General features: G+C 45.6%; 1 protein-coding gene across 3 annotated transcripts in view; it reads right to left on the bottom strand.

Annotated features, from left to right (window-relative positions):
* The window catches only part of LOC129382723 (uncharacterized), a 276,055-nt gene that overhangs the window by 243,945 nt on the left and 9,571 nt on the right, over positions 1 to 22,539 (bottom strand). For all 3 annotated transcript variants that reach the window (XM_055066873.2, XM_055066858.2, XM_055066875.2), the window contains exons 4-5: positions 13,626 to 13,723; positions 11,794 to 11,874 (exon numbers count right to left, since the gene is read on the bottom strand). The gene's annotated coding sequence lies outside the window, so the exon portion shown is untranslated. The remainder of the gene's footprint in view (positions 1 to 11,793; positions 11,875 to 13,625; positions 13,724 to 22,539) is intronic.

The raw sequence follows: 22,539 nt of genomic DNA on the forward strand, positions 1-22,539 counted from the left end.
TTAAGGTTTTGTAACGGCTAGCTACCGTGTTCAACGCTGTTCAATAAAACAGTAAGGCAAAAAAATTAGTGCGGCCATCAGAGAACAAATTCAACGCATTTCTCAATCAAAACATCATAGAAGACTAGAAACATTAAAGTGGTATTTTTGCTTTTTTGTGGTTACTAAGTAGATACTAATTGCGTAAATAATATATATAATAGAGATTCTTCAAAATTTAGCAAGCAGGAAATGACTTAACATATAACATATGCAGGAAAGAGATGACGAATCTTTTGGAATTAAGACGTGTTTACTTAACGTTATCGGCTGCTGGACAAGCCTTCGTCACAGTACAGTTACTGTACTCACGCGACGACAGATCAACCAGCCGAGAACGTTAAGTAAGCACCTCTTACTTCCAAAAGGTTCGTGGTCTCGTTCTTGCATATATATATATATACATATATACATAGATAGATATAGATATAGATGTGAAATGAAAATGAGCTGCCTCTGTAACTTTGAAAAACTGCTTCAATAATATCACTTGACAAAGGCTAACGAAGACGGCTACCAAACCTTCGGATTCTCAAGTTTGTAATAATATATGTGACGCTGTCATTTCACTGATGTCGCGAAAGACAGAAACAAGAATCAGTAGTAGACACGCTACGAATTTGATAAGTTTTAGCTGTTCTAGTTGTTTTTGTCAGCGCTACTGGTGTTTCAGTTGTCTTGCGATATTTTTTTCAGAACACACTTTTTTGCATATTTTTCATACACCAAAAAACACAACTATATTTTTAATGAAGTTTTTTTTCCATGACACCTTGCACACCTAGGTGTTACACAATTGGCTGTCCAATGAGCCACTCAAAGTGGCTTTGGCATGGCTTGTGATATGAGGTGGCATAGTCGTGCAGTTGCTAGCAAAGTAATCATTAAAACCAATGAAGGAGGCGCCGAATGCGAGCGCAAGCGCTGACGTCGATATCTTGCGCACTGTTATTATTTCAAAGTTAAAAAAGGTCGCGGTAGGCACACATTTATTAATAATCCCTATCTTTAATATCTTGAACAGCATAAAGTTTACAACCCTAATGTTTGAAACTCCATGTGCAGCAGGCTGTTTTAGGCCGGACTTGGGCGGCTCAAGGCAATATTGTCAACCAACAGTGCGCCATAGCCGAGGAGCCAGCGCCAGCGGGTGTCAAAGGTTCTGTTTTGTGGTTGCGTGCCCTTTTCCTCCCAGCAATGGGAAGCGACGCGTTGGTTTGTCGGCCTGCTTTACCCCCGCCGCGGGTCGGCCCGGCATTGAATATCTTCGGGATCGGCCCACGTATGTACAATTCTTGGTCTGTGTCCACGGAGACGAGATCCACCAGAACATTGCCGCGAACAACTTCGCTGTAAAAATTAGCACATAGGTTGCTGCTTTTGTCACAGAAATCCCGGCCGCGCCACCCAGGACGGCATCACATACTCGAAGTTTAAAAGCGTGAAGCAGCGTCGAGTCCACTAGGCAAACCCTGCCGCGTGGCCCGGATACAACCGCTCCATCAGATACCTGGATTATAAAGATCGTAGCTCGAATAGCTCGGCCGGTCGATGAACGCGAGCTTTCTTGTCGAAGAAATCGATGCAGTTACGTAATACTGTACCACGGTGTAGAGGTCCTCAAAGGACTAGAAACGATCGCATGAGTGTCTTCTAAACCGGGGTGGCTGCCCACAGAGGTATACTTAAACGATATTGTAGTCGTCCCTGTCGCGGCAGTTGTGGCAGTCCGAGTGCATTTTCTCGTCGAAGACGAGCGCTTTAGCTGGCCTCGATGCGCTTCGTAATTTTTACTCGAGGCTGCAGTTCTGAAGTCGGCTTAACCGTTGACGATTGGTCTCCTCCCAACGGTGGTGCTTATGACAGAAGTAAGAGTGGTGACCATTTTGACGGTTGCTATTGTCTAGCTAGCAGTTTTGTAGCTGTTTTATATTTGATCTTGGCAGAGGCCGAACGGTTTGCGTGTTTCGTTATTGGCAACTTTTCAAGCAGCGCTTCGTTTTCGGGCAACGCAAAATTGTCTTCGGTTGCGGTCATGATCTGGGGCTTCATGTCGGCGATCACCTTGTCGTCGTTGACGAAGAGCTGCGGCTGTACCCGCGCCTCTGTCTGAAGCTTCGGTTATTGTATGCGCGGTGTCGGTGGTGGAGTATTTCGCTGATGTTTATTGGCTTACCTGGTCGACAAATTGGATGCACCGCCTGCTATCTTCACATAGGACTAGCGGGAGTCGATAGTGATCTAGTGTCGCCGTGCCAATGAAGACGAAAACGAACACGGATGACTGCGTGATGAGCCTACTAGTGGCAATCAAGTGCCTCTGTGAATTTAGCGTCGTAGTCACCCTGGTCGGCGACGAGCAGTTCTATTTAGCGCTAATTTCAGCGAAGCAACGGTCCTTGTCATCGAATTCGGTTAAGAGCACTTGTAGGGCGATATTCATCGGTTCGGTTCATTGCAACGCTTCGGTTGCGGTGGTGATGATTCGGGCAGCGGCGCATCGAGTGACGCCGCGCTGATGGCGTAGTCGGTCCACGATCAGCTGTGCGGAGGGTGTCTCCGTCCGGGTTTCCACGGCACTCTAACGCAAGGAGCGAAGCGCGTGAGTGTCCGTCGACTAGGCTTGCTCGATGAAACTACAATAATAGAATGCCGTTTCCTTCGCCCATGCGCGCGGTTATAGCGCGCACCATTCTCTATTCGTATCACTTGCAACCCGTTTTTCCAGTGACGAATCGCTGGCCCTTAAGTCTTGCTCTATATGTCTTCTTTATTCCCCGACTGCTGAGGAGGCCTGTGGTCATGCATGTGTTATTTGGTGAGAAGTAGCCTCTGCGATAACACCTATTAGTTGATGATGATGCTCTAGAGTTGGTAATGACAGCTACGAACACAATACAGGTATACTCCGGAACACCTAATGAAATAACTAAATAGGACTTAAATGGCTGGTTACAAGTTATTTCGGTTTATTTTGAATTCTGCTTAATTGCATAGTTTTGTTCTTCATATATCAGTTATAACCTCACTATATTATAAATGACGGTTTTAAATCCACCCACTCAATACTTTGAGCACCCTATAATCTGGGTTTTACTTTCCGTATGCTCAGACCTCCTCCTAACTCTACCAGTGCACAGATTTTTATTATTATATATTTTTTTCCTTGTACGGAAGGAATCTTCAAAGAAATCTTCACAGCACGTCGTCGTCCATGCAACACTTTCGTGCAGCCGATTCTTCTTTGTTCATTTTTCAATGCGTAATGCAAGAAAGCAAATATTCGGTGATTGTGTTGCGACTTGTACTTGCCCGTTTCCATAGACATATGCACAAACTAGAAGTATCCGATTTACGCAGTTTGGACGAGGATAGTATAGCCTGGCCCTCCTACGCAGAAAGGCAATGTGCCTAACACAAGCATCCAGAAAATCAAGACCTAGACGGAATGGCATGAACATCTGTTGAACACACTGCACCCCTTCAGTCGTCAACGTAGCGCTTATGACCTCTCTTCCCGCAATCCTGCTCCCATGGCGATTGTTTATCAATAAATTTTTACCAAGGGTGGCAAAAAGAAAGTGGCAGGATTTAAGCGTCTATATGCTATGTATTCGAGGCGTACACCTAATAATTTTCGCATGACAGTTTTTAGGCATTAAGAACGTCAGAGAACATAAGGCGGCCTCAAATGACCATGAAGTTGTCGCAACACAAAATTTTGCAGAATATTTGTGCCAAACATATGTTTGCGAATAAGTGGGCTTTGTATTTGCCATGATTAATTTCCAAAAACAGAAAAAAATTGTTTATCCGCACCCTTATATACATATTTTTCAACTCTTCAATTACACAAAACCTAAAGGAGCACTTCTCAGCAGTGCAGACCAATGTTGCTATGAAGATCGTTCTTTACAAGACAAATGCATTTTCCAGCGTTTTCGCAGGTAATTTTCTTGCAAATAGTTCTCGGCGCATAAAATATATCAAATGAGTGATTGTATTGTACGGATACTTGCAGTTTGGTAATTACACTGTATTATTCAAGTGGCTGCCCAAAATTGGTGCATTTCTGTGTATTGATTGATTGTTGGCAGATAAACTATACATCGTTAGTTTTAAAAAGCATCAAACAACAAGGACAAACATCAGCACAGGACCGCTGCTGACTGCCAACATGTTTTGGTATCCGCATTATTATATACTACCAGCAACAGGATAAAAGAGAGAAAAGGGGAAAAGGATGGCGAGTCACCATCAATGAAATATTGCTGCGCATGCGTGACGAACGTAAAGCTGTACAAATGATAGACACACAATACTGTTACGGTGAAAAAGAGGACAAGCTCGTCGATGGTAAAGACGACGAAGTGGCAACAGCGTCTCGGGATTCTCGGTTGCTGTTTGTATATGCCTTGTAAATACATCTTGTAAATAGTTCTATACCCTTAACATTTGGTGGGCGTGCGGGGTACGCCTCTTAACCACGGAGCTCCACAGCGGACGTCTCACGCAGCCTGGGACCATGCTTCCAGTGCAAGGCACCGCATCTACAGCTGTAATGCCGACTATGCATATCCAATACGTTTGTCTACCTCAGCCGCAAGACCCTAGCAAGTTCACTGGCCTGGATGGTGTTGACGTTGAAGAATGGTTAATGATGTTTTAGCGCGTCATCAAGGTGAGCCAGTGGGAGCTGACAACATTGCTGGCCAATGTCGTGTTCTACCTCGACGGAACACCGCGAACGTGGTTTTACCCACACAAGGCATGGCTAACCAGCTGGGACTTGTTCAAAGAAAAACTGTCCGACGTTTTCGGCAATCCGACCAGTCGACAACTAGCCGCGAAGCAACAACTCGCCACGCGTGCCCAAACTGCTACCGAGACATGTCTCCTACATTCAGGATGACCTAGCCCTCTGTCATATAATCGTTACGTCCACGCCTGAGGTGGACAAGGTTGGGCACATTATCAAAGGCATCGCGGACGACGCATTCAACATTCTGGTCTTTAGAAACTTGTTGACTGTCGATGCAATCATGAAGGAATGCCGCCGCTTCGAGCAGGCGAAGAGTCGTCGTCGTATATACAATCAGTTTACACGGATTCTAAATACTGCAGCGACCACTTCCTGTGCCGACCCCGCCTACCAATCTAGCGCTCCACCACCAACCGATAACGTGGCCCCAATTGTACGCCGCGAACTCGAAGCAGCGTTTCCTGCCTCGCCTCAATAGACGTCGTAGAACAACACCGAGGAAACGATATCGCTCATCCAGTCCGTTGTTCGCCCGGAAATCTCTAATATGGCTCATCCCAGCGCCTGCTCCTTGAGTAACCCTGACACCCGCCCTGCTCTTATGCCTCGGTCCTATCGCAGTCCACCTCACAGTGTCCGTTATTCCTACGCTGCCAGGAATCCATCCGACTGGCGTACACCGGAAGACAGGCCGATTTGTTACTGCTGCGGCCGAATCGGCCACGTTTACCATCACGGCTGGAGCCGTTGGCCGTCCCCTCCTCGAAACTTCTTCAGGAATTCAAGTTCGCCCCGAAGTTCCTCACCCCGTCGCTTGTACGACGCTTCCGACGCCACTACTTCAACTCGCCGCGACGCTCGCTCACCCTCGCCTCAATGTCGCCAGCCGCGTCCGCCCCAGCTTCACCGGTCGCCGTCGCCGACCTACCCAGGACCGTCCAAGCAGGAAAACTAGGCAATGCTGCACTTCGAGGTGGCGCTGCAATGTCGCTTTCACCGCAAAATCCTCCTTTGACGCTGTTTACGAGAAATAACCTCCTTGACGTCCAAGTTGATGGCACACCCGTCACAGCACTCATAGATACCGGAGCACACATATCAAATATGACCAGCCGCCTACGCCACCATTTAAAGAAAATTGTTACGCCTGGCGTTACTCGGTTCGCACGAATCGCCGATGGTAGCGCGCTGACCGTGGTCGGAATGTGTACTGCACGTGTGAGCATTTCCGGCCACCATACTATCGTCCTTTTCACTGTACTTGAGCAATGCCCTCATGACCTCATTCTAGGCCTAGACTTCCTCACCACCCATTCAGCGCCCATCGATTGTTCCTCAAGCACTGTGCTTCTTGACCTGCCTCTACTAGACGTTACTCCAGCACCACACGAGATTCGCCTAAGACCGACTGATTTTGGTCACGTTCCACCACACGTCTTGACATACACCGAAATGTCGCCTTCTGCGCCAGTTCCCGATGGTGATTACACCTCTGCTCCCATAACTGCCATCGTTCTCACCCACAGCGCTACTGTCCGGCATACAATACTGAGAGTCACAGACAATCGCACGTACCTCCCTCTGGTGAATTTCGGGCTCGCTAAGCAAATTCTGCCTAAAGATATCACCCTGGCTACAATCACTGCTTTAGAAGTTAGTTGCGTTGAGACTTTTGCCGTCGACGCTTCCTGTGAGCCTTACCGGTCTGCCAAATGTACTGACAACGACATTAGGAAAATGATCGCCACGAATCTCACACCTGCCGAGACTGAAGAACTGTGCAGCCTACCATCCTACAAGGACATATTCGACCTGAACAACCGTCCCTTAGGCCAGACATCACTTGTGAGACATCCTATACATAGAGGCGATAATCCACCCACTCATCCGAGATCCTACCGAGTGTCAGCTACGGAGCGACACGTCATCAAAACGGAAGTAGACAAGATGCCAGCGAAAGACATCATATAGCCATCTTCAAGTCCTTGGGAGCCCCCGGTTGTGCTGGTCACAACGAAGGACGGCACATGCAGATTCTGCGTCGACTACCGCCATCTCAACCCCATCACGAAGAAGGGCGTCTACCCCCTACCTCGTATCGAAGAAGCCCTCGATCGCCTATATGGTGCACAGTATTTTTCGTCCATCGACCTATGCTCCGGCTATTGGCAAATCGCTGTTGATGATCTAGATCGTGAAAAGACCGCCTTTACAACGCCTGATGGTCTTTACCACTTCAAAGTTATGTCTTTTGGGCTATGCAACGCTCCGGCTACCTTTGAGCGTCCGATGGGATCATTACTTCAAGGATTCAAGTGGTCGACTTGTCTATGCTACCTAGATGATGTTATTGTGTTCTCGCCCTCATTCAGCCCACACATTGGGCGCATTTCAGCTCTACTTACCGTTTTTCGCAAGGCCGGTCTACAGCTCAACTCCAAGAAATGTAACTTCGCCCATCGTAAGATTACTGTTCTTGGACATGTCGTCAATGTAACTGGCATCCGACCAGACCCTGAAAAATTCGCGTCATGAAAGAGGTCCCTGTTCCACGGTCCGCAAAAGATGTTCGAAATTTCGTGGGCCCTTGCTCTTACTTTGGTCGCTGTGATAAAACTTTTGCCACCATAGCATGACCTCTCACAGATCTCCTGAAGAAAAGTGTGCCGTTTTCATGGGGATCCTCTCAGGCCACCGCCTTTTCTCGTCTTACCACCAAGCTCACCACCCCACCGATTCTAGGACACTTCGCTACTTCAGCCCCTACAGAAGTGCGCACCGATGCCAGCGGCCCCGGAATCGGTGTCATCGCGTACGCTAGCCATCTTTTGCCACCTGCGAAGCGGAACTACTCTATTGCCGAGCGCGAATGGTTGGCCGTTGTGTGGGCTGTGGCGAAATTTCGCCCCTATTTATACGGCATGCCCTTTTCTATTGTAATGGACCACCACGCCCTGTTGACTTTCGTCCTTAAAAGATCCCACAGGGAGGCTTGTACGATGGGCTTTGCGGCTACAAGAGTATTCCTATTCGGTGGTGTATAGGTCTGGTCGCCTACACAAGGACACCGACTGTTTGTCCCGTTACCCTGTACACACGGCCGCCAACGCCGACATGGACGCTTCCGCAAGTGTTGTTTCCATTTCCCAGCTTTTGGACATGGCCAACGAGCAACGCCATGATATTGGTTGGAGGACCCTCATTGATGGAACGGAATCTGCTCCAACTGATCCATCGTTACGGTGGTTCGTTCTCAACGACGGGATATTGTACCGACGCAGTTTTCATCCTAACGGTCCTCCCCTTCTCCTTGTCGTTCCTAAAAATCTCCGCTCAACCGTGCTTCAGGAGCTTCATGACGCCCCAAGTGGCGGAAACCTTTGTTTGATCGCACTTGGGACTGCGTGCGCCGCCGCTTCTACTGGCCCGGACTCGCACGCTCCGTACGGCGCTATGTAGCTGCTTGCAAGCCCTGTCAAAATCGCAAAACCAGCAACGCTTCCTGCCGGGCACTTGCAGCCAATCGACCTTCCACCTGAGCTGTTCTTTCACGTGGGTTTGGATCTCCTTTGCCCTTTCCCCGAGTCCAGCTCCGGCAACAGGTGGATCGCTGTCGCTACTGATTACGCGACGTCCTATGCCATCACTGTGGCACTTCCCACGAACGGCGCAACCGACGTCGCCGATTTCCTGCTCCGGAATATCAATTTAACACATGGCGCACCGCGACAGCTCCTTACTGACCGCGGCCGCACTTTCCTTTCCCAAGTCATCGCCGATATCCTATGCTAAGGTTCTACCAAGCACAAACTGGTCACCTCCTATCATCCCCATAACATCGGCCTTAGTGAGGGACTTAATTGGACTATTACTGATTTGCTATCGAAATACGTTTCACCCGACCACAAAGACTGTGATGTGGCGCTGCCCTACGTCACGTTCGCCTATAATTCATCACGCCATGATACTGCTGCGTATTCTCGCTTTTACTTTCTCTTCAGTCATGACCCAGTATTAACATTGCACCCTTCCCTCCTCTTGATAAAGGATTCGAGGGCCGAGTATGCCCGCGACGCCATCACCCACGCTGACAAAGCGCTCCAGCTGGCCCGTGCTCGTCTGGCGGCATCGCAGCAATCTTAACGACACACTTACAATCGCCGCTATCGTGACATATTTTTCACCAGGCTCTCTCGTGTTACTTTGGTCCCTTGGTCGCCGAGTGGGGCTCTCAGAAGAACTGCTTCTGTTCTACAAAGGCCCTTACCGTGTTCTACGTCAAGTGACCAATGTCATGATTTATTCCCCGAGACCTCCGTCATGTCACCCGGTTCCACATTAACTGACGGCGTACACGTCCCTCGGCTTAAGCCGTACTATGCCCTTGCCGTACTATACCCTTACTTAGTGTACATATGGGATCGCAACAGTCTTCGTTATGTCCTTTTTATGTCCTTTACCACTTCGCAAGTTTTCTTGAGCGAACACACCTCTTGCAAGGAAACTTCCGCCGAGGATGACGCCAGTTATACAAGTTAGTCACACTTTTTAAGCTGATTGGTTGGCGAAGCTGCTAGACATAAAGAAGGGGGGGGGAGGGGCAAGAGCGAACGACAACATTTTTTCTAGTCCCTAGGGCCATGCAGGGCTTCACCACTTTTTAATGATTGGAAGTGTAGGGCAGAAGGTGTGTCTTGCAACTCGGGCATACAATTAACACCTGCCCCTCCTCACGAGGTGCAGAGCAAGGTCAAGGAAGCAGATACGACCGTATTAAGGGGCTTGCTTTGCAAATGTCAACCCTCGAAAAAGTTTTTGAAGCTTGCGAACACTTGGTCGAACACAGCTGAAGCTTCATTTGTGTGGGCAGAAAGGTCACTAAAAATGTTCAACGTAACGGAGCACTTTCATAGCACTTGCTTTGCCGAGGTGATCCTGGAGGAGAGTATTGTAGCGCGCAAACAATAAGTCACATATTATGGGCACAAGACTGCTGCGATCCCGTATGTACTCTTTGTGTCTCACCCCATCAAGAAAGCCACAGGGAGGGCTGGTGTTAACAAAAAGACAGCGAAATGGCCAGAATTTGATGTCAGACGTTGATGAAAATGAAATGACCATGATTTATTCTGATGGAATCCAGTACGCTCTTCACTATTTATGTAGGTAATATAATTTTACATTGGCAAAGAAAATCTCAAAACCAGTGAGTGGCGAGTGCTGGCGGTGAAATATTGCTACTTCGCATGTAGTCTATTAGCTGTACGTAAGGCGACTGTTATAACTAATGAATAATTATTGCTTAAAATTGCAATTAGTATGTTATTTTACACTCGCGCATTATGCTATGTTTCCAAAATCAAAATCACACGCTTGGCTACGGCAGCATGCAGAACACCGTATCACGTGTAATGGCGTCGTTTCTTTGTTGATCCAATTGGTTTCATTTTGACTGGTTGAGTTCCAAAGCAGTTGGACAGAAAACCACGAATACACGTAGCCATTAACGCAGAAATAATAGAACAATTCGGAAAACATGGATCGCAGGGACGCCGACTTGATAAACAAATTCATACTTTGTCAGAGCTATGGCCCCACGTGTCGTCTGGCTCCCACTAATGCGCGCGTATAATCCCTATCGCGGTCAGCATCACAGTTTTGGGCATGCTTCCAGTGAACGACTGTATCCTCACTGCAGGTCGAAAAATTCTTACATAAATGTTCCACGCCGCTTTACGCGTTAGAACTTCTTTAGACGCTCTGAGCTTTACAATGCACAAAAAATGACTACCATAAAAAATGCCTGTCAGTCTCATTAAGGGCGTGTTTACTGCACCTAACAAATTGGGTAGCTTATGCAACAGAGTGTGCGAAAGCCGTCAAACCTCTGTATTGTGTATTTAACTTTCGGGCCGTGTTCCTCCTTCCCTCGTCTTGTGCTCTGTCAATATTGTACTGTCCCCGCACTTTCGCACCATGAGCCGACAAGCCCAAGCCACAACCCTAGCTAGTTTACGTTATTCTGCCTCTTACGGCTGCACTTACAGAGGGCAAACTGGACGCTGTATAAACGAACCTTTGCTTAGTCATGGGCGTAGTTTCAAGATTAGGACTAGTAGTAATCTGGCTGTTCATTGTGCAAAATGCGGCTGTTCAGTGCGCATAGAAGACAGACTTGTGTTGAGAAAGTACAGCGATGAGATGACCCGGTAAATGTTTAAGTGCTTTTCAGTCTGGCATTCAGGAACCGCTTGCTACCCGCCATCGTTGCTTGCTTCCTTTGGTGTTGCACTGCGAAGCGCGATCGAATCCCGGCCACAGCGGCGACATTTCTAAAGGCGCGAAATGTACTCGTAAACGCACCAGTGCACTTACGTTTAGGTGTGGCTTAAAGAACCCAAGGTTGCCCAAAATATTCCGGAGTCCCCCACTACACCTTGCTTCAAAATCAGATTGTGCTTTAGGCACGCAAAACACCATGAGCTAAACTTTCATTTTTAGCCAGTTCGTAATTGGCCGTGTTATAGCTCTTTGCAATAAGAGACATCAGTTACTTAGTAGTTAATCAGTCAGGAATGCGCCCATGTTATGAATGGTAGGTCTGTGTTGTTTTATCTTTCTGGCGCAAGTGCAGGAAGAGTTCATTGACAATGACTCAACTTCGCTTTCTTCCACTCACTTTTTCAGGCCGTTGCGAATAGTAGATATTTCTGCAGGCTTCACTAAAAAGGTTGATGGCAGTCGGCGCTTGTTCCATGCTTATCCTTGTACATGTTTTTGGCGTGCTTTAAAACGAATAATCCGTACCAACTAGCTGACGACCGAGCTCTTCTGGAGCTATGCATCTTAACGTGCAATATCGTGAAAGACGTGTTAGTCAAACTCTTCTCTCACATTCTCTCAATGATCGTTTACAAACGCCAGTTACTGCTAAAACACGCGATATAATGACAAAAATAGGATTTGTAAAAAGTGTGTTGGCTCAAACTTACTTCTTTCTTGTAGAGATTTGAGAAGCTACAAAGATGCGATGTATACAGACCGACAGACGATAGAAGCAGCCTTCTTCCCTCCTACACAGTAGCAGATTGCGTAAGAGGAGGAATCAGGCAATGACATAATAGCCCGAAATATCATAAATATCCGCCAAACCCATTCACATCTTATAAATTCAACGTAATATTTATGGCATCCTTTCAGAATATCCTTCACTCAAGCCCATTGTTATGTCCAAGGGTGGCATATACAATAGATAAAAGCATTAAGTTAGAAAATTTATGCATTTGCATATGCTATAATTCAGACGATAGACGATAGAAGCAGCCTCTTTTCCCCGTGCGCCGTAGCAGAGTGCCTAAGACGAGGATCGAGGAAATGATTTGCACGTCCTGAACGACATAAATACCTGCCAAGCCTATTCAACATCTAACAGCTTGAGCGCAGTGTTTATGGCCTGTCTTCATGGCCATTGTTACATCTGGGTTTCTTCTTACGAAAGCGCCACATGACAAGCCAAAAAATTTATGCATTGGCACATGCTATAGTTGAAATACATGCTATAGATGAAATACGAGTGTATATGAGGGTTTTTGGCATTGGTAACATATGATGAAGCTGAGGGTGGCTTCTCATGACAAGGGTCGTGACATAGTAATATAAATATTAGGCCCTTTACTGATTACATTACGGATTACTGTTAAGCGAGAAGAACTTTGGGGCGTGTAATCGACTCTCGTGGAATTTTCATTCGTGCCACTACTCTCGTTCTTCCAATTCTTCTTGTTCATTTGTGAATACGGAATCCAATGAAGAAAGCGCATGTTCGGCGAAGGAATCGGTAGTTGCAGCTGCCTGTTTTGACTAGCACATGCACAAATTACAAAATAACGTGACGTACACAGTGCGACAGAAGTTTGTTTTGCCAAGCCCTCTTCCGCAAAACGCAAAGTGCCTTATGTAGGCGTCCTGAAAAGTCATATGTGACTCAGGAATAACATACATATTTGTTGAACAAATTGAAATTCCACAGGCCTAAACGTAGCGTTTATGATTTGCAATCACGTAATCATTCGCACAAGTCAATATTTCTATGCTCTTATTTTTCATGGGTGGACTCAAGGGTGAAAAGAAAGCAAAGTGGCGCCAGGTAAAAGCATTAAGGCGAATTACTGGAAAATTTACCAGGTAATAATCACATGAAAAGGTATAAAGCATAAAGAACGTCAAAACACATAAGGCGGCCTCAAATGACCGCGGAGTTGTAGTAGTAGAAGAGCCACACAATATCATTCAAAATATTTGTGGCACGCAAAGAATTGTGAATTAAGGTTCATCGTATCTTCAGCAACTACTTCGAAAATTAGATGAAATACATTATACGCGCCATTTTATAGTTTTTTCAGCTCTTCAATTACCTAAAGAGGATAAGAAAACTTCCCAGCAGTAAAATAAATGCTGGTATAATAAATCTTCCCCAGAAAAGTTCCATGCATTTTGGCGCGTTTTTGAGGGCCATTTTCTTGTAAGTTCTTCTAGCAGCACTACATTTACAAATGTGTGGCTGTATTATGTGGAGAACATTATTTTGCAAATTAAAGTGTTTTCTTCTCTACTGATTGCCGGATATTTGAGAATTTCAGGTAATCGATATACAACTGGCAGATAACTTCGCGTCTCAACGCTCAACGTGGTCAAAAACGTTAAATAAATGTATACTTTTCATCATATTTTTGAAGTTTTAGAAATACAAGGTATTGGTAAAATCATCCATTGTAATGTAGAGTATTCCATTTACAAAAAGTTATGTTGGCTCGATACTACTTACGTGTTCTCTAGAGGTGACAGACGCTACAAAGATCCGGTGTGGACAGTTCGACAGACGATAGAAGCAGCCTCTCTTCCCCGTGCACCGTATCAGAGTGCCTAAGACAAGGATGGAGTAAATGATTTTCACGTCCTGAGTGGCATGAATACCTGCCAAGCCTATTCAATATCTTACAGCTTCAGCGCAGTGTTTATGGCCTGTCTTCATGATATGATTCACCGAAGGCCATTGTTATGTCTGGGGTTCTTTTTACGAAAGCGGCACATGACAAGCCAAAAAAATTATGCATTGGCACATGCTATAGTTCAATGAAATACGAGTGTATATGACGTTTTTTTGGCATTGATAACATATGATGAAGCTAAGGCCGGCTTCTCATGACAGAAGTCGTGACATAGTAATCTAAATATTAAGCGCTTTACTGATTACATTACCGATTACTGTTAAGCGAGAACTTGGGGGCGTGTAATTGACTCTCGTGGAATTTTCGTTCGTGCCACTACTCTCGTTCTGCCAATTCTTGTTCATTTTTGAATAGAGAATCCAATGAAGAAAGCGTATGTTCTGCGAAGGAATCGTTAGTTGCACCTGCCTGTTTTGACTAGCACATGCGCAAACTCCAAAATAACCTGACGTACACAGTGCGACAGAAGTTTGTTTGGCTGGCCCTCTTCCGCAAAACGCTAAGTGCCTTATGTAGGCGTCCTGAAAAGTCATATGTGACTCAGGAATAACGCATATTTGCTGAACAAGTTGAACTTCCGCAGGCCTAAACGTAGCGTTTATGATTTGCGATCACGTAATCATTCGCACAAGTCAATATTTCTATGCTCTTATTTCTCATGGGTGGACTCAAGGGTCAAAAGACAGCAAAGTGGCGCCAGGTAAAAGCATAAAGGCGAATCACTGGAGAATTTACCAGGTAATAATCACATGAAAAGGTATAAAGCATAAAGAACATCAGAACACATAAGGCGGCTTTAAATGACCGCGGAGTTGTAGTAGTAAAAGAGCCACACAAAATCATTTAGAATATTTGTGGCAAGCGAAGAAATGTAATTTAAGGTTCATCGTATTTTCAGCAACTACTTCCAAAAATAGATGATATACATTGTACGCGCCATTTTATAGTTTTTTCAGCTCTTCAATTACGGAAAGACTATAGGAAAACTTCCCAGCTGTGAAGTTAAATGTTGGTATAATAAAGCTTCCCCAGAAAAGTTAGATGCATTTTGGCGCGTTTTCGAGGGCCATTTTCTTGTAAGTTGATGGGTATTGTTTCTTGGCGCAAGGGCCAGAAATGGCCAAAGAGCGCCATGAGATTTGGTGATGAATGGCAATGAGTTCGATGAATATGGCGGTAATCGAGAGGCTGTATATTGGCCTAAAATATTCGCTGTATATGGTGTAAAATACGTATCTATTAAAATAACGTAAATGAATAGTGAGTCCTATGGTTGTAAAAGTACGTTGTGAAGGATTAGATGCTAAAACATGTTAATATATAGCAGAACCAGTGCCTCTGCAGAGCCCTTCAGCGCAAGGGCTGCGAGGCATGTGCTCTGTAAGTGATTTCACTGCAGCTACAGCCTCTAAGCTGAGGCTGTGCTACAAATAGCCTGGCCAAATGATTTCTACGGTATTGGTTTCTTCTAAGAACTTGAGTACTGATTTAAAATTAAATATAGGGTCATTGCCTAAAAAGAAGACTGGGTACAGAGGTATATTATGACGGTATATGGAATGGAAGAACTTTTTTCTCTTCTTTTCTAATAATGGGCACTAAAGGAGAACATGAAGGACTGTAAGTCTCCTTCCACACCTAGTGCATGTCTTAGTTCCAGTTAGAATATACGAGTGAGTGCTATAGGTGTGCCCAATTCTTAACCTACAGTGCAGTACTTCATGATGTCTTGCTGTTTTCTCAGAGATGCAGTTTCCCCTTTTCGGTTTGATTAAATGCAGTTTGTTTTATACCTGAGTGTCCCATTGCCGTTGCCAATATTTCCGAAGTTTATGCTGTAAAAATGGCTTAAGGTCTGTGTAGGGTACAGGTATATTAATGTTTGCATCACAAGAAGGTACGAATGTAGCCCTTTCGTCAGCAGCTACGTTGTCCTCTATGCCTCTATGCTCCCAACAAAGAACAATCATTTGGTTAGACATGTATGCTGAACATAGGTTGTAGTCTTCATTAAGGATAGAGTTTTTGTGTTTTCGTAGACTTGATATGCAGCTAACAATGCTCAATGTGTCTGTGAATATGACAGCCTTTGTTATACCTGTTTTTTTTATGTTTTAAAGCACAGAGGATCGCGTATGCCTCCGCTGTGAAAATGCTGGTGTTTGGATTTAATGCACCGGACGTTGAAAATAAAGGTCAGAGCGCTGCATAAGCTACACCATAAGTAGACTTTGAAGCGTCTGTATAAAACTCCGCGCAGGAGTACTTCGCCTGGAGTTCGAGAAAGTGTGAATGTATATGCACCTCAGGCGCATGTTTTGTTATTGTGATGAAAGACATATCCCACAGGATAGTCTCCCATTTTCAAGGTGGTGCAAGGTTAATGGGAGTCATTAGGACTCTTTCTCGATGTCAAATACCCGTTTCATTAGACAGTGGTTCTAAGCGCACAGACAGAGGAGCTCGGACAGATGGGCGCTTACGGGGAAGTCTTGCACAAGACAAGTCAAGTACAGTTGAGTAACACGGATGTTCGTTATTCGATTTACATTTTAAAAAGTAGCAGAAGCTTAGATATGTTCTGCGTAGGTGTAAGGACCATTCGTTCGCTTCGACATACAGACTTTCCACAAGGCTTGTCCTAAATGCGCCTGTTGCCAGCTGTATACCTAGATTGTGGACTGGGTCGAGAATTTTGAGAGCACTGTCCGATGCGGATTGGTACACCACGGCTCCGCAGTCGAGGCGTGATCGTACAAGGCTCTTATAAAGGCTAAGCAAACACCTCCTGTCACTGTCCTAGTTTGTTCGAGAAAGCAGCTTCAGCAGGTTCATAGTCTTCGGGCACTTCGCTTTAAGATATTTCAAGTGGGGAATGAAATTAGGTTTTGTGTCCAAAATAATACCTAAACATTTATGTTCAAGGCTGACCGGTAGTCGTTCTCCGTTAAGGTCAGTGGCGGGTTCTGGTGATAGGCCTCTCTTGTTTGAGAAGAGAAGACATGTGTTTTTTTGCGGGTTAAGTTTAATACCATTTTCTTCTGATCACTTTGAGAGTTTCTTTAGGCCAAGCAGTAGCTGTCTCTCGCAGATGCTAAGATTGCACGACCTAAAAGCTATCTGTACATTGTCCACATAGACCGAGTAAAAGAGTGTGCGAGGTATGATGGTATGTGAGGAGTTCATTTTCACAATAAACAGTGTACAGCTCAGCACTCCACCCTGTGGTACACCTGTCTCCTGTGAGAATGATCGAGACTGCACATTGCCAACACTAAAGTGAAAGGTTCTGTCAGACAGGTAGCTTTCAATAATGGTCAGCAAGTTGCTGCTTATACCCATTACAGAAAAATCCCGAAGCATCCCAAAGCGCCACGTAGTGTCATATGCCTTTTCCATATCAAGGAATACAGATACGACAAGCTGTTTGTGGATAAAGGCTTCACGGATGTACATTTCCATGCGGACAAGCTGGTCTGTCGTCGACCTACCTTTCCTGAAACCGCATTTGTATGGGTCTAATATTTTGTTGGTTTCAAAATAGTGCAGCAAGCGTTTATTCACCATATTTTATATATGTACGGTATACATGTGTATATTTGACTGAAAGAATGTGATGCTGCCTCTGCCCAAATGAGGAATGGTGGACTTGTCAAGCTGTCCAATGGACAGCTTTTTTTCCTCCACCCCCCCATCTGTATCTTACAAGATCTGTACCTTACAACATGGAAAATAAAGTTTCATTTCATTTCATTTTCAAAGAGTTTGCATAGGCAGCATGTCAACGCTATCGGCCTATAACTGTTTCCCAAGGAAGTGTCCTTACCCTGTTTCAGAACGGGAATTATAATGGCCCCTTTCCAGACAGACGGAATCTGGCCGGAAGACCATATACCATTGTAAAGAAAAACAAGGGTTTTTTTGTGTTTAAGATGGCAGGTGCTTTAACATTTCATATATTATGCGGTTAGAGCCTGGGGCAGATTTGTTGCAGCCGTTTATTGCTACTTGAAGCTCTGCTATGTCAAATGGTCTATTGTATACCTCACATTTTGTACTTTTTCGTACTAATGGCTGCCGTTCTATTCGTGTTTTTTGTCTTTGAAATGTGTCAGAGTAGTGAGACGAACTGGATATGCGTTCAAAATGTGCGCTTAGAAAGTTCGCCTGGTCTTCCATACTATCTCCCCGTGTATTTACTAAGGGTAGCGAGTAAGGTTGTCGACCTTTTATTCTGTGTACTCTATTCCAGACCTTTTTCTCATCCGTGAAAGAGTTAATACCTGATATATATTTTTTCCAACTCGCTCTTCTAGCTTGTCGGCGCGTTCTTCTTCCCTGAGATTTGACATGCTTGAAATTAACAAGGTTTTCTGCAGTCGGAGAATCGCGGAGCAACCCCCATGCTTTGTTCTGCTTTTTACGCGCGTTACGACACTCCTCGTTCCACCACGGAACACGGCGCTTTTTAGATGATCGCTTTGTTTCTGGGATACATTTGGTCGCGGCATCAATCAGAAAAAAGTAAAGTATTCAACCGCAGCGTCCAGGCTTAGAGCAGAAATATCAGCCCACGATATGTGAGTGATTTTTCAGAACTGTTCCCAGTCGGCTGAATCTGTTTTCCACCGACGAAACTGTAAGGGACATTCATTCATCTTCGGTGTAGACAGAACTATCGGGAAATGGTCACTCCCGTCTGGATTTCTAATAACGTTCCATTTAAGATTAGGTAAACAGGTGGGAGATGCAATACTGAGGTCTGTAGAGGAATACATTTTATGTGCAGTGCTATAATATGTAGGTGCTTTACTATTCCAAAGACATGCACCAGAAGACAAGAGAAACTGTTCAATCAGTCGGCCTCGCACATCGCAATGAGAGTCACCCCATAGGTTGCTGTATGCATTTAAATCTCCTAGAACGAAATAGGGTTGGGGTAATTGATCTATTATTGTATGCAATTCATGCTAATGGAGCTGATGATGCGGGGGTATGTACAGAGAGCAGATGGTAATAAGTTTGTTTAGAAGTATGGCTCGAACGGCCACTGCCTCTAGGAGTGTTTGTAGTTCTATATGTTGACACGCTATACCTTTGTGGAGTATAATGGCTACACCGCCAGATGACGCGATGGCATCATCACGATCTTTAAGAAAAAGAACATAATGACGAAAAAAGTTAGTGTGTTTAGATTTAAGATGGGTTTCTTGTACACACAGCACTTTTGGAGAGAGTTCGCAGAGAAGTTCTTGAACATCATCAAGGTTTCTAAGAAGACCTCTGACATTCCATTGAATAATTTGTGTATCCATATATAATGAAAATTGGTGCTGTGTGTACGGAAACACAAGTGATGCCTTAGATTACAGAGCTCTTTCGAGGCCCTGTAATCGGGATCTTGCCCCTTCTGGAGCGTTCGAGGGAGCCTCGCCGCTCCTTTGGCGTTTGGTGCGTCTTAAGGACAGGTGTAGTGCCCATTGCCTCTAGTGAGGCTCCGGACACGTGCTCTTGCGAGCGAGAAGTTATCAGAGAGAGTCCCGCCTTCGAGGGCAAGACCCCTGCGCCCACCAGCCCGGAGGTCGATGGGGCTCCCTGAGGGATTTGGCTGCGCCGGCTGTTGCCAGAGCTGGAAGGGGCCGGGGAGGTTGGGGCAGCCTCGGCTGCGCCCACCTTCAGGGTCGATGGCCCCGTCTGCTCGGTTGGCGGAGCAGCGCTAGCTGCAACCGCCGCGGGGGCTGATGGCGTAACTGCCGACTCACTGCTTGTGGGTCGGACAGCCGCCGGAGGCCGTTGTGAGCGGCCCTCTGACGCGCCACTTCGGCAAAGCTTTTCTTTGGCAGGTATGCTACCCGCCTGCGTGCCTCTTTGAGCGATATATTCTCTTTAACTTTGATCGTTACAATTTCTTTTTCCTTCTTCCAGGAGGTGCACGACCGCGAGTACGCGGCGTGCTCCCCATCACTGTTCACACAGTGGAGAGCGTTCTCACAAGTTTCAGTGGTGTGTTCATGGGCACTGCATTTCGCACACGTCTGGCGGCCCCGACAGCTCTTTGAACTGTGGCCGAAACGCTGGCATTTGAAACATCGAAGCGGATTTGGCACGTACGGCCTAACACGGAGCTTGATGTACCCGGCCTCGATTGATTTGGGCTGGACCCTTGAACCAAAGGTGATTATTAATTGCTTCGTCTGGATCTCTTTACCATCTCGCCTCATCTTAATTCTTCCGACATTGATCACATTTTGTTCGCTGAAGCCCTCCAGGCGTTCCGCTTCAGTCAGCTCAAGCAAATCATCATCCGGCACAACACCGCGGGTGGTGTTCATTGTACGGTGCGGGGTTACTGTTATGTGGGTCTCCCCAAATGACACTAGTTTCGGTAGTATTTCATATTGTTTCAAATCGCGGAGCTACAAGAGGAGGTCACCGCTTGCCATCCTCGACACCTTGTAACCTGGACCAAAAACATCAGTGAAGGACTTTGACACAAGGAATGGTGAAATGGTTCGCACTGCTTTGTTTGGCTTTTCAGAGTGAATAACATGGAAGCGGGGAAAATTCTGGATTTGGTGTCCGAAAAACTGACATAAATCATCGGTGCGCCCTCGTTTCTGAGGGCGATCAGGAAGTTGGGGCAAAGAAGTTTCCGTGAAAATACAAAAACATTCGGCAACAGCGCTGACCGCCCACCACGGAGCCCAACGAGGGGACGCGGCAGAGCTTGCGTACAAGTCTGCACCGCGCCAGTCGTACGCTATCACTGTAACTAAATATGGTGTACCCAAGGTAGGATAGCCACACAAGGTTAACCCTTACCGCCAAGGAGAAGGAAGTAAATAGAAGAGAGAAGGAGACAGGAAAGGTGGAAAGTAAGGCAAAGACGAAGGTTGTAGGAAGAGAGAGACAGGAAAAAGCGACTGCCGATTTCCCCCGGGTAGGTCAGTCCGGGGATGCCCTCTACGTGAAGCAGAGGCCAAAGAGGTGTGTTGCCTCCGCCGGGGGGCCTTAAAGGAACAAACACCCGGCATCAGCTCAACCTCCAGGATCCCCCTTTCCCAGGACAAGGCTAAGCCACGCACGGCTACAATCGGGAGGGTCCAACCCTCGTGTGTTCGGGTACGTCGTGTCACAACACACCAAACGCCTGCTACCGCAGATGCCCCTGCGGGGTTTTCTTGTAAGTTGTTCTAGTAGCAGTACATTTCCAAATGTGTGGCTGTATTATGTCGAGAACTTCATTTCGAAAATTAGTGTTTTCCTCTACTGACTGCCTGATATTTCAGAAATTCAGGTAATCGATTTACTACTGGCAGATAACTTCGCGCCCTAACGCTCAACATGGTCAAAAACGTTTTAGAAAATCTATACTTTCCATCCCCTTTTGGAAGTTTTACAAATGCAAGGTATTGGTAAAATCATCCATTGCAATTTAAAGCATTCCATTTGCAAAACGTTATGTTGGCTCCAAAATACTTACGTGTTCTTTAGAGGTGAGAGATGCTACAAAGATCCGCTGTGGACAGTTTGACAGACGATAGAAGCAGCTTCTTTTGCCCCGTGCACAGTATCAGAGTGCCTATGATAAGGATCGAGGAAATGATTTGCGCGTCCTGAATGACATACATAACTGCCAAGCTTATTCAATATCTTGCAGCTTCAGCGCAGTGTTTATGGCCTGCCTTCATGATATGATTCACCCACGGCCATTGTTATGTCTGCGGTTCTTTTTACGAAAGCGGCACATGACAAGCCAAAAAAATTATGCATTGGCACATGCTATAGTTCAATGAAATACGAGTGTATATGAGGTTTTTTTGGCATTGATAACATATGATGAAGCTAAGGCCGGCTTCTCATGACAGGAGTCGTGACATAGTAATCTAAATATTAAGCGCTTTACTGATTACATTACCGATTACTGTTAAGCGAGAACTTGGGGGCGTGTAATTGACTCTCGTGGAATTTTCGTTCGTGCCACTACTCTCGTTCTTCCAATTCTTGTTCATTTTTGAATAGGGAATCCAATGAAGAAAGCGTATGTTCTGCGAAGGAATCGTTAGTTGCACCTGCCTGTTTTGACTAGCACATGCGCAAACTCCAAAATAACCTGACGTACACAGTGCGACAGAAGTTTGTTTGGCTGGCCCTCTTCCGCAACGCGCTAAGTGCCTTATGTAGGCATCCTGAAAAGTCATATGTGACTCAGGAATAACGCATATTTGTTGAACAAATTGAACTTCCACAGGCCTAAACGTAGCGTTTATGATGTGCGACCACGTAATCATTCGCACAAGTAAATATTTCTATGTTCTTATTTTTCATGGGTGGACTCAAGGGTCAAAAGACCGCAAAGTGGCGCCAGGTAAAAGCATAAAACCGATTTACTGGAAAATTTACCAGGTAATAATCACATGAAAAGGTATAAAGCATAAAGAACATCAAAACACATAAGGCGGCCTTAAATGACCGCGGAGTTGTAGTAGTACAAGAGCCGCACAATATTTTTCAGAATATTTGTGGCAAGCAAACAATTGTGAATTAAGGTTTATCGTATTTTCAGTAACTACGTCCAAAAATAGATAAAATACTTTATACTCGCCATTTTATAGTTTTTTCTGCTCTTCAATTACCGAAAGACGTTAGGAAGACTTCCCAGTGGTGAAATAAATGCTTGTATAATAAAACTCCCCAGAAAATTAGATGTGTTTTGGCGCGTTTTGGAGA

Source organism: Dermacentor andersoni, chromosome 6, assembly GCF_023375885.2.
Source record: "Dermacentor andersoni chromosome 6, qqDerAnde1_hic_scaffold, whole genome shotgun sequence".
NCBI classification, from domain to species: Eukaryota; Metazoa; Arthropoda; class Arachnida; order Ixodida; family Ixodidae; genus Dermacentor; species Dermacentor andersoni.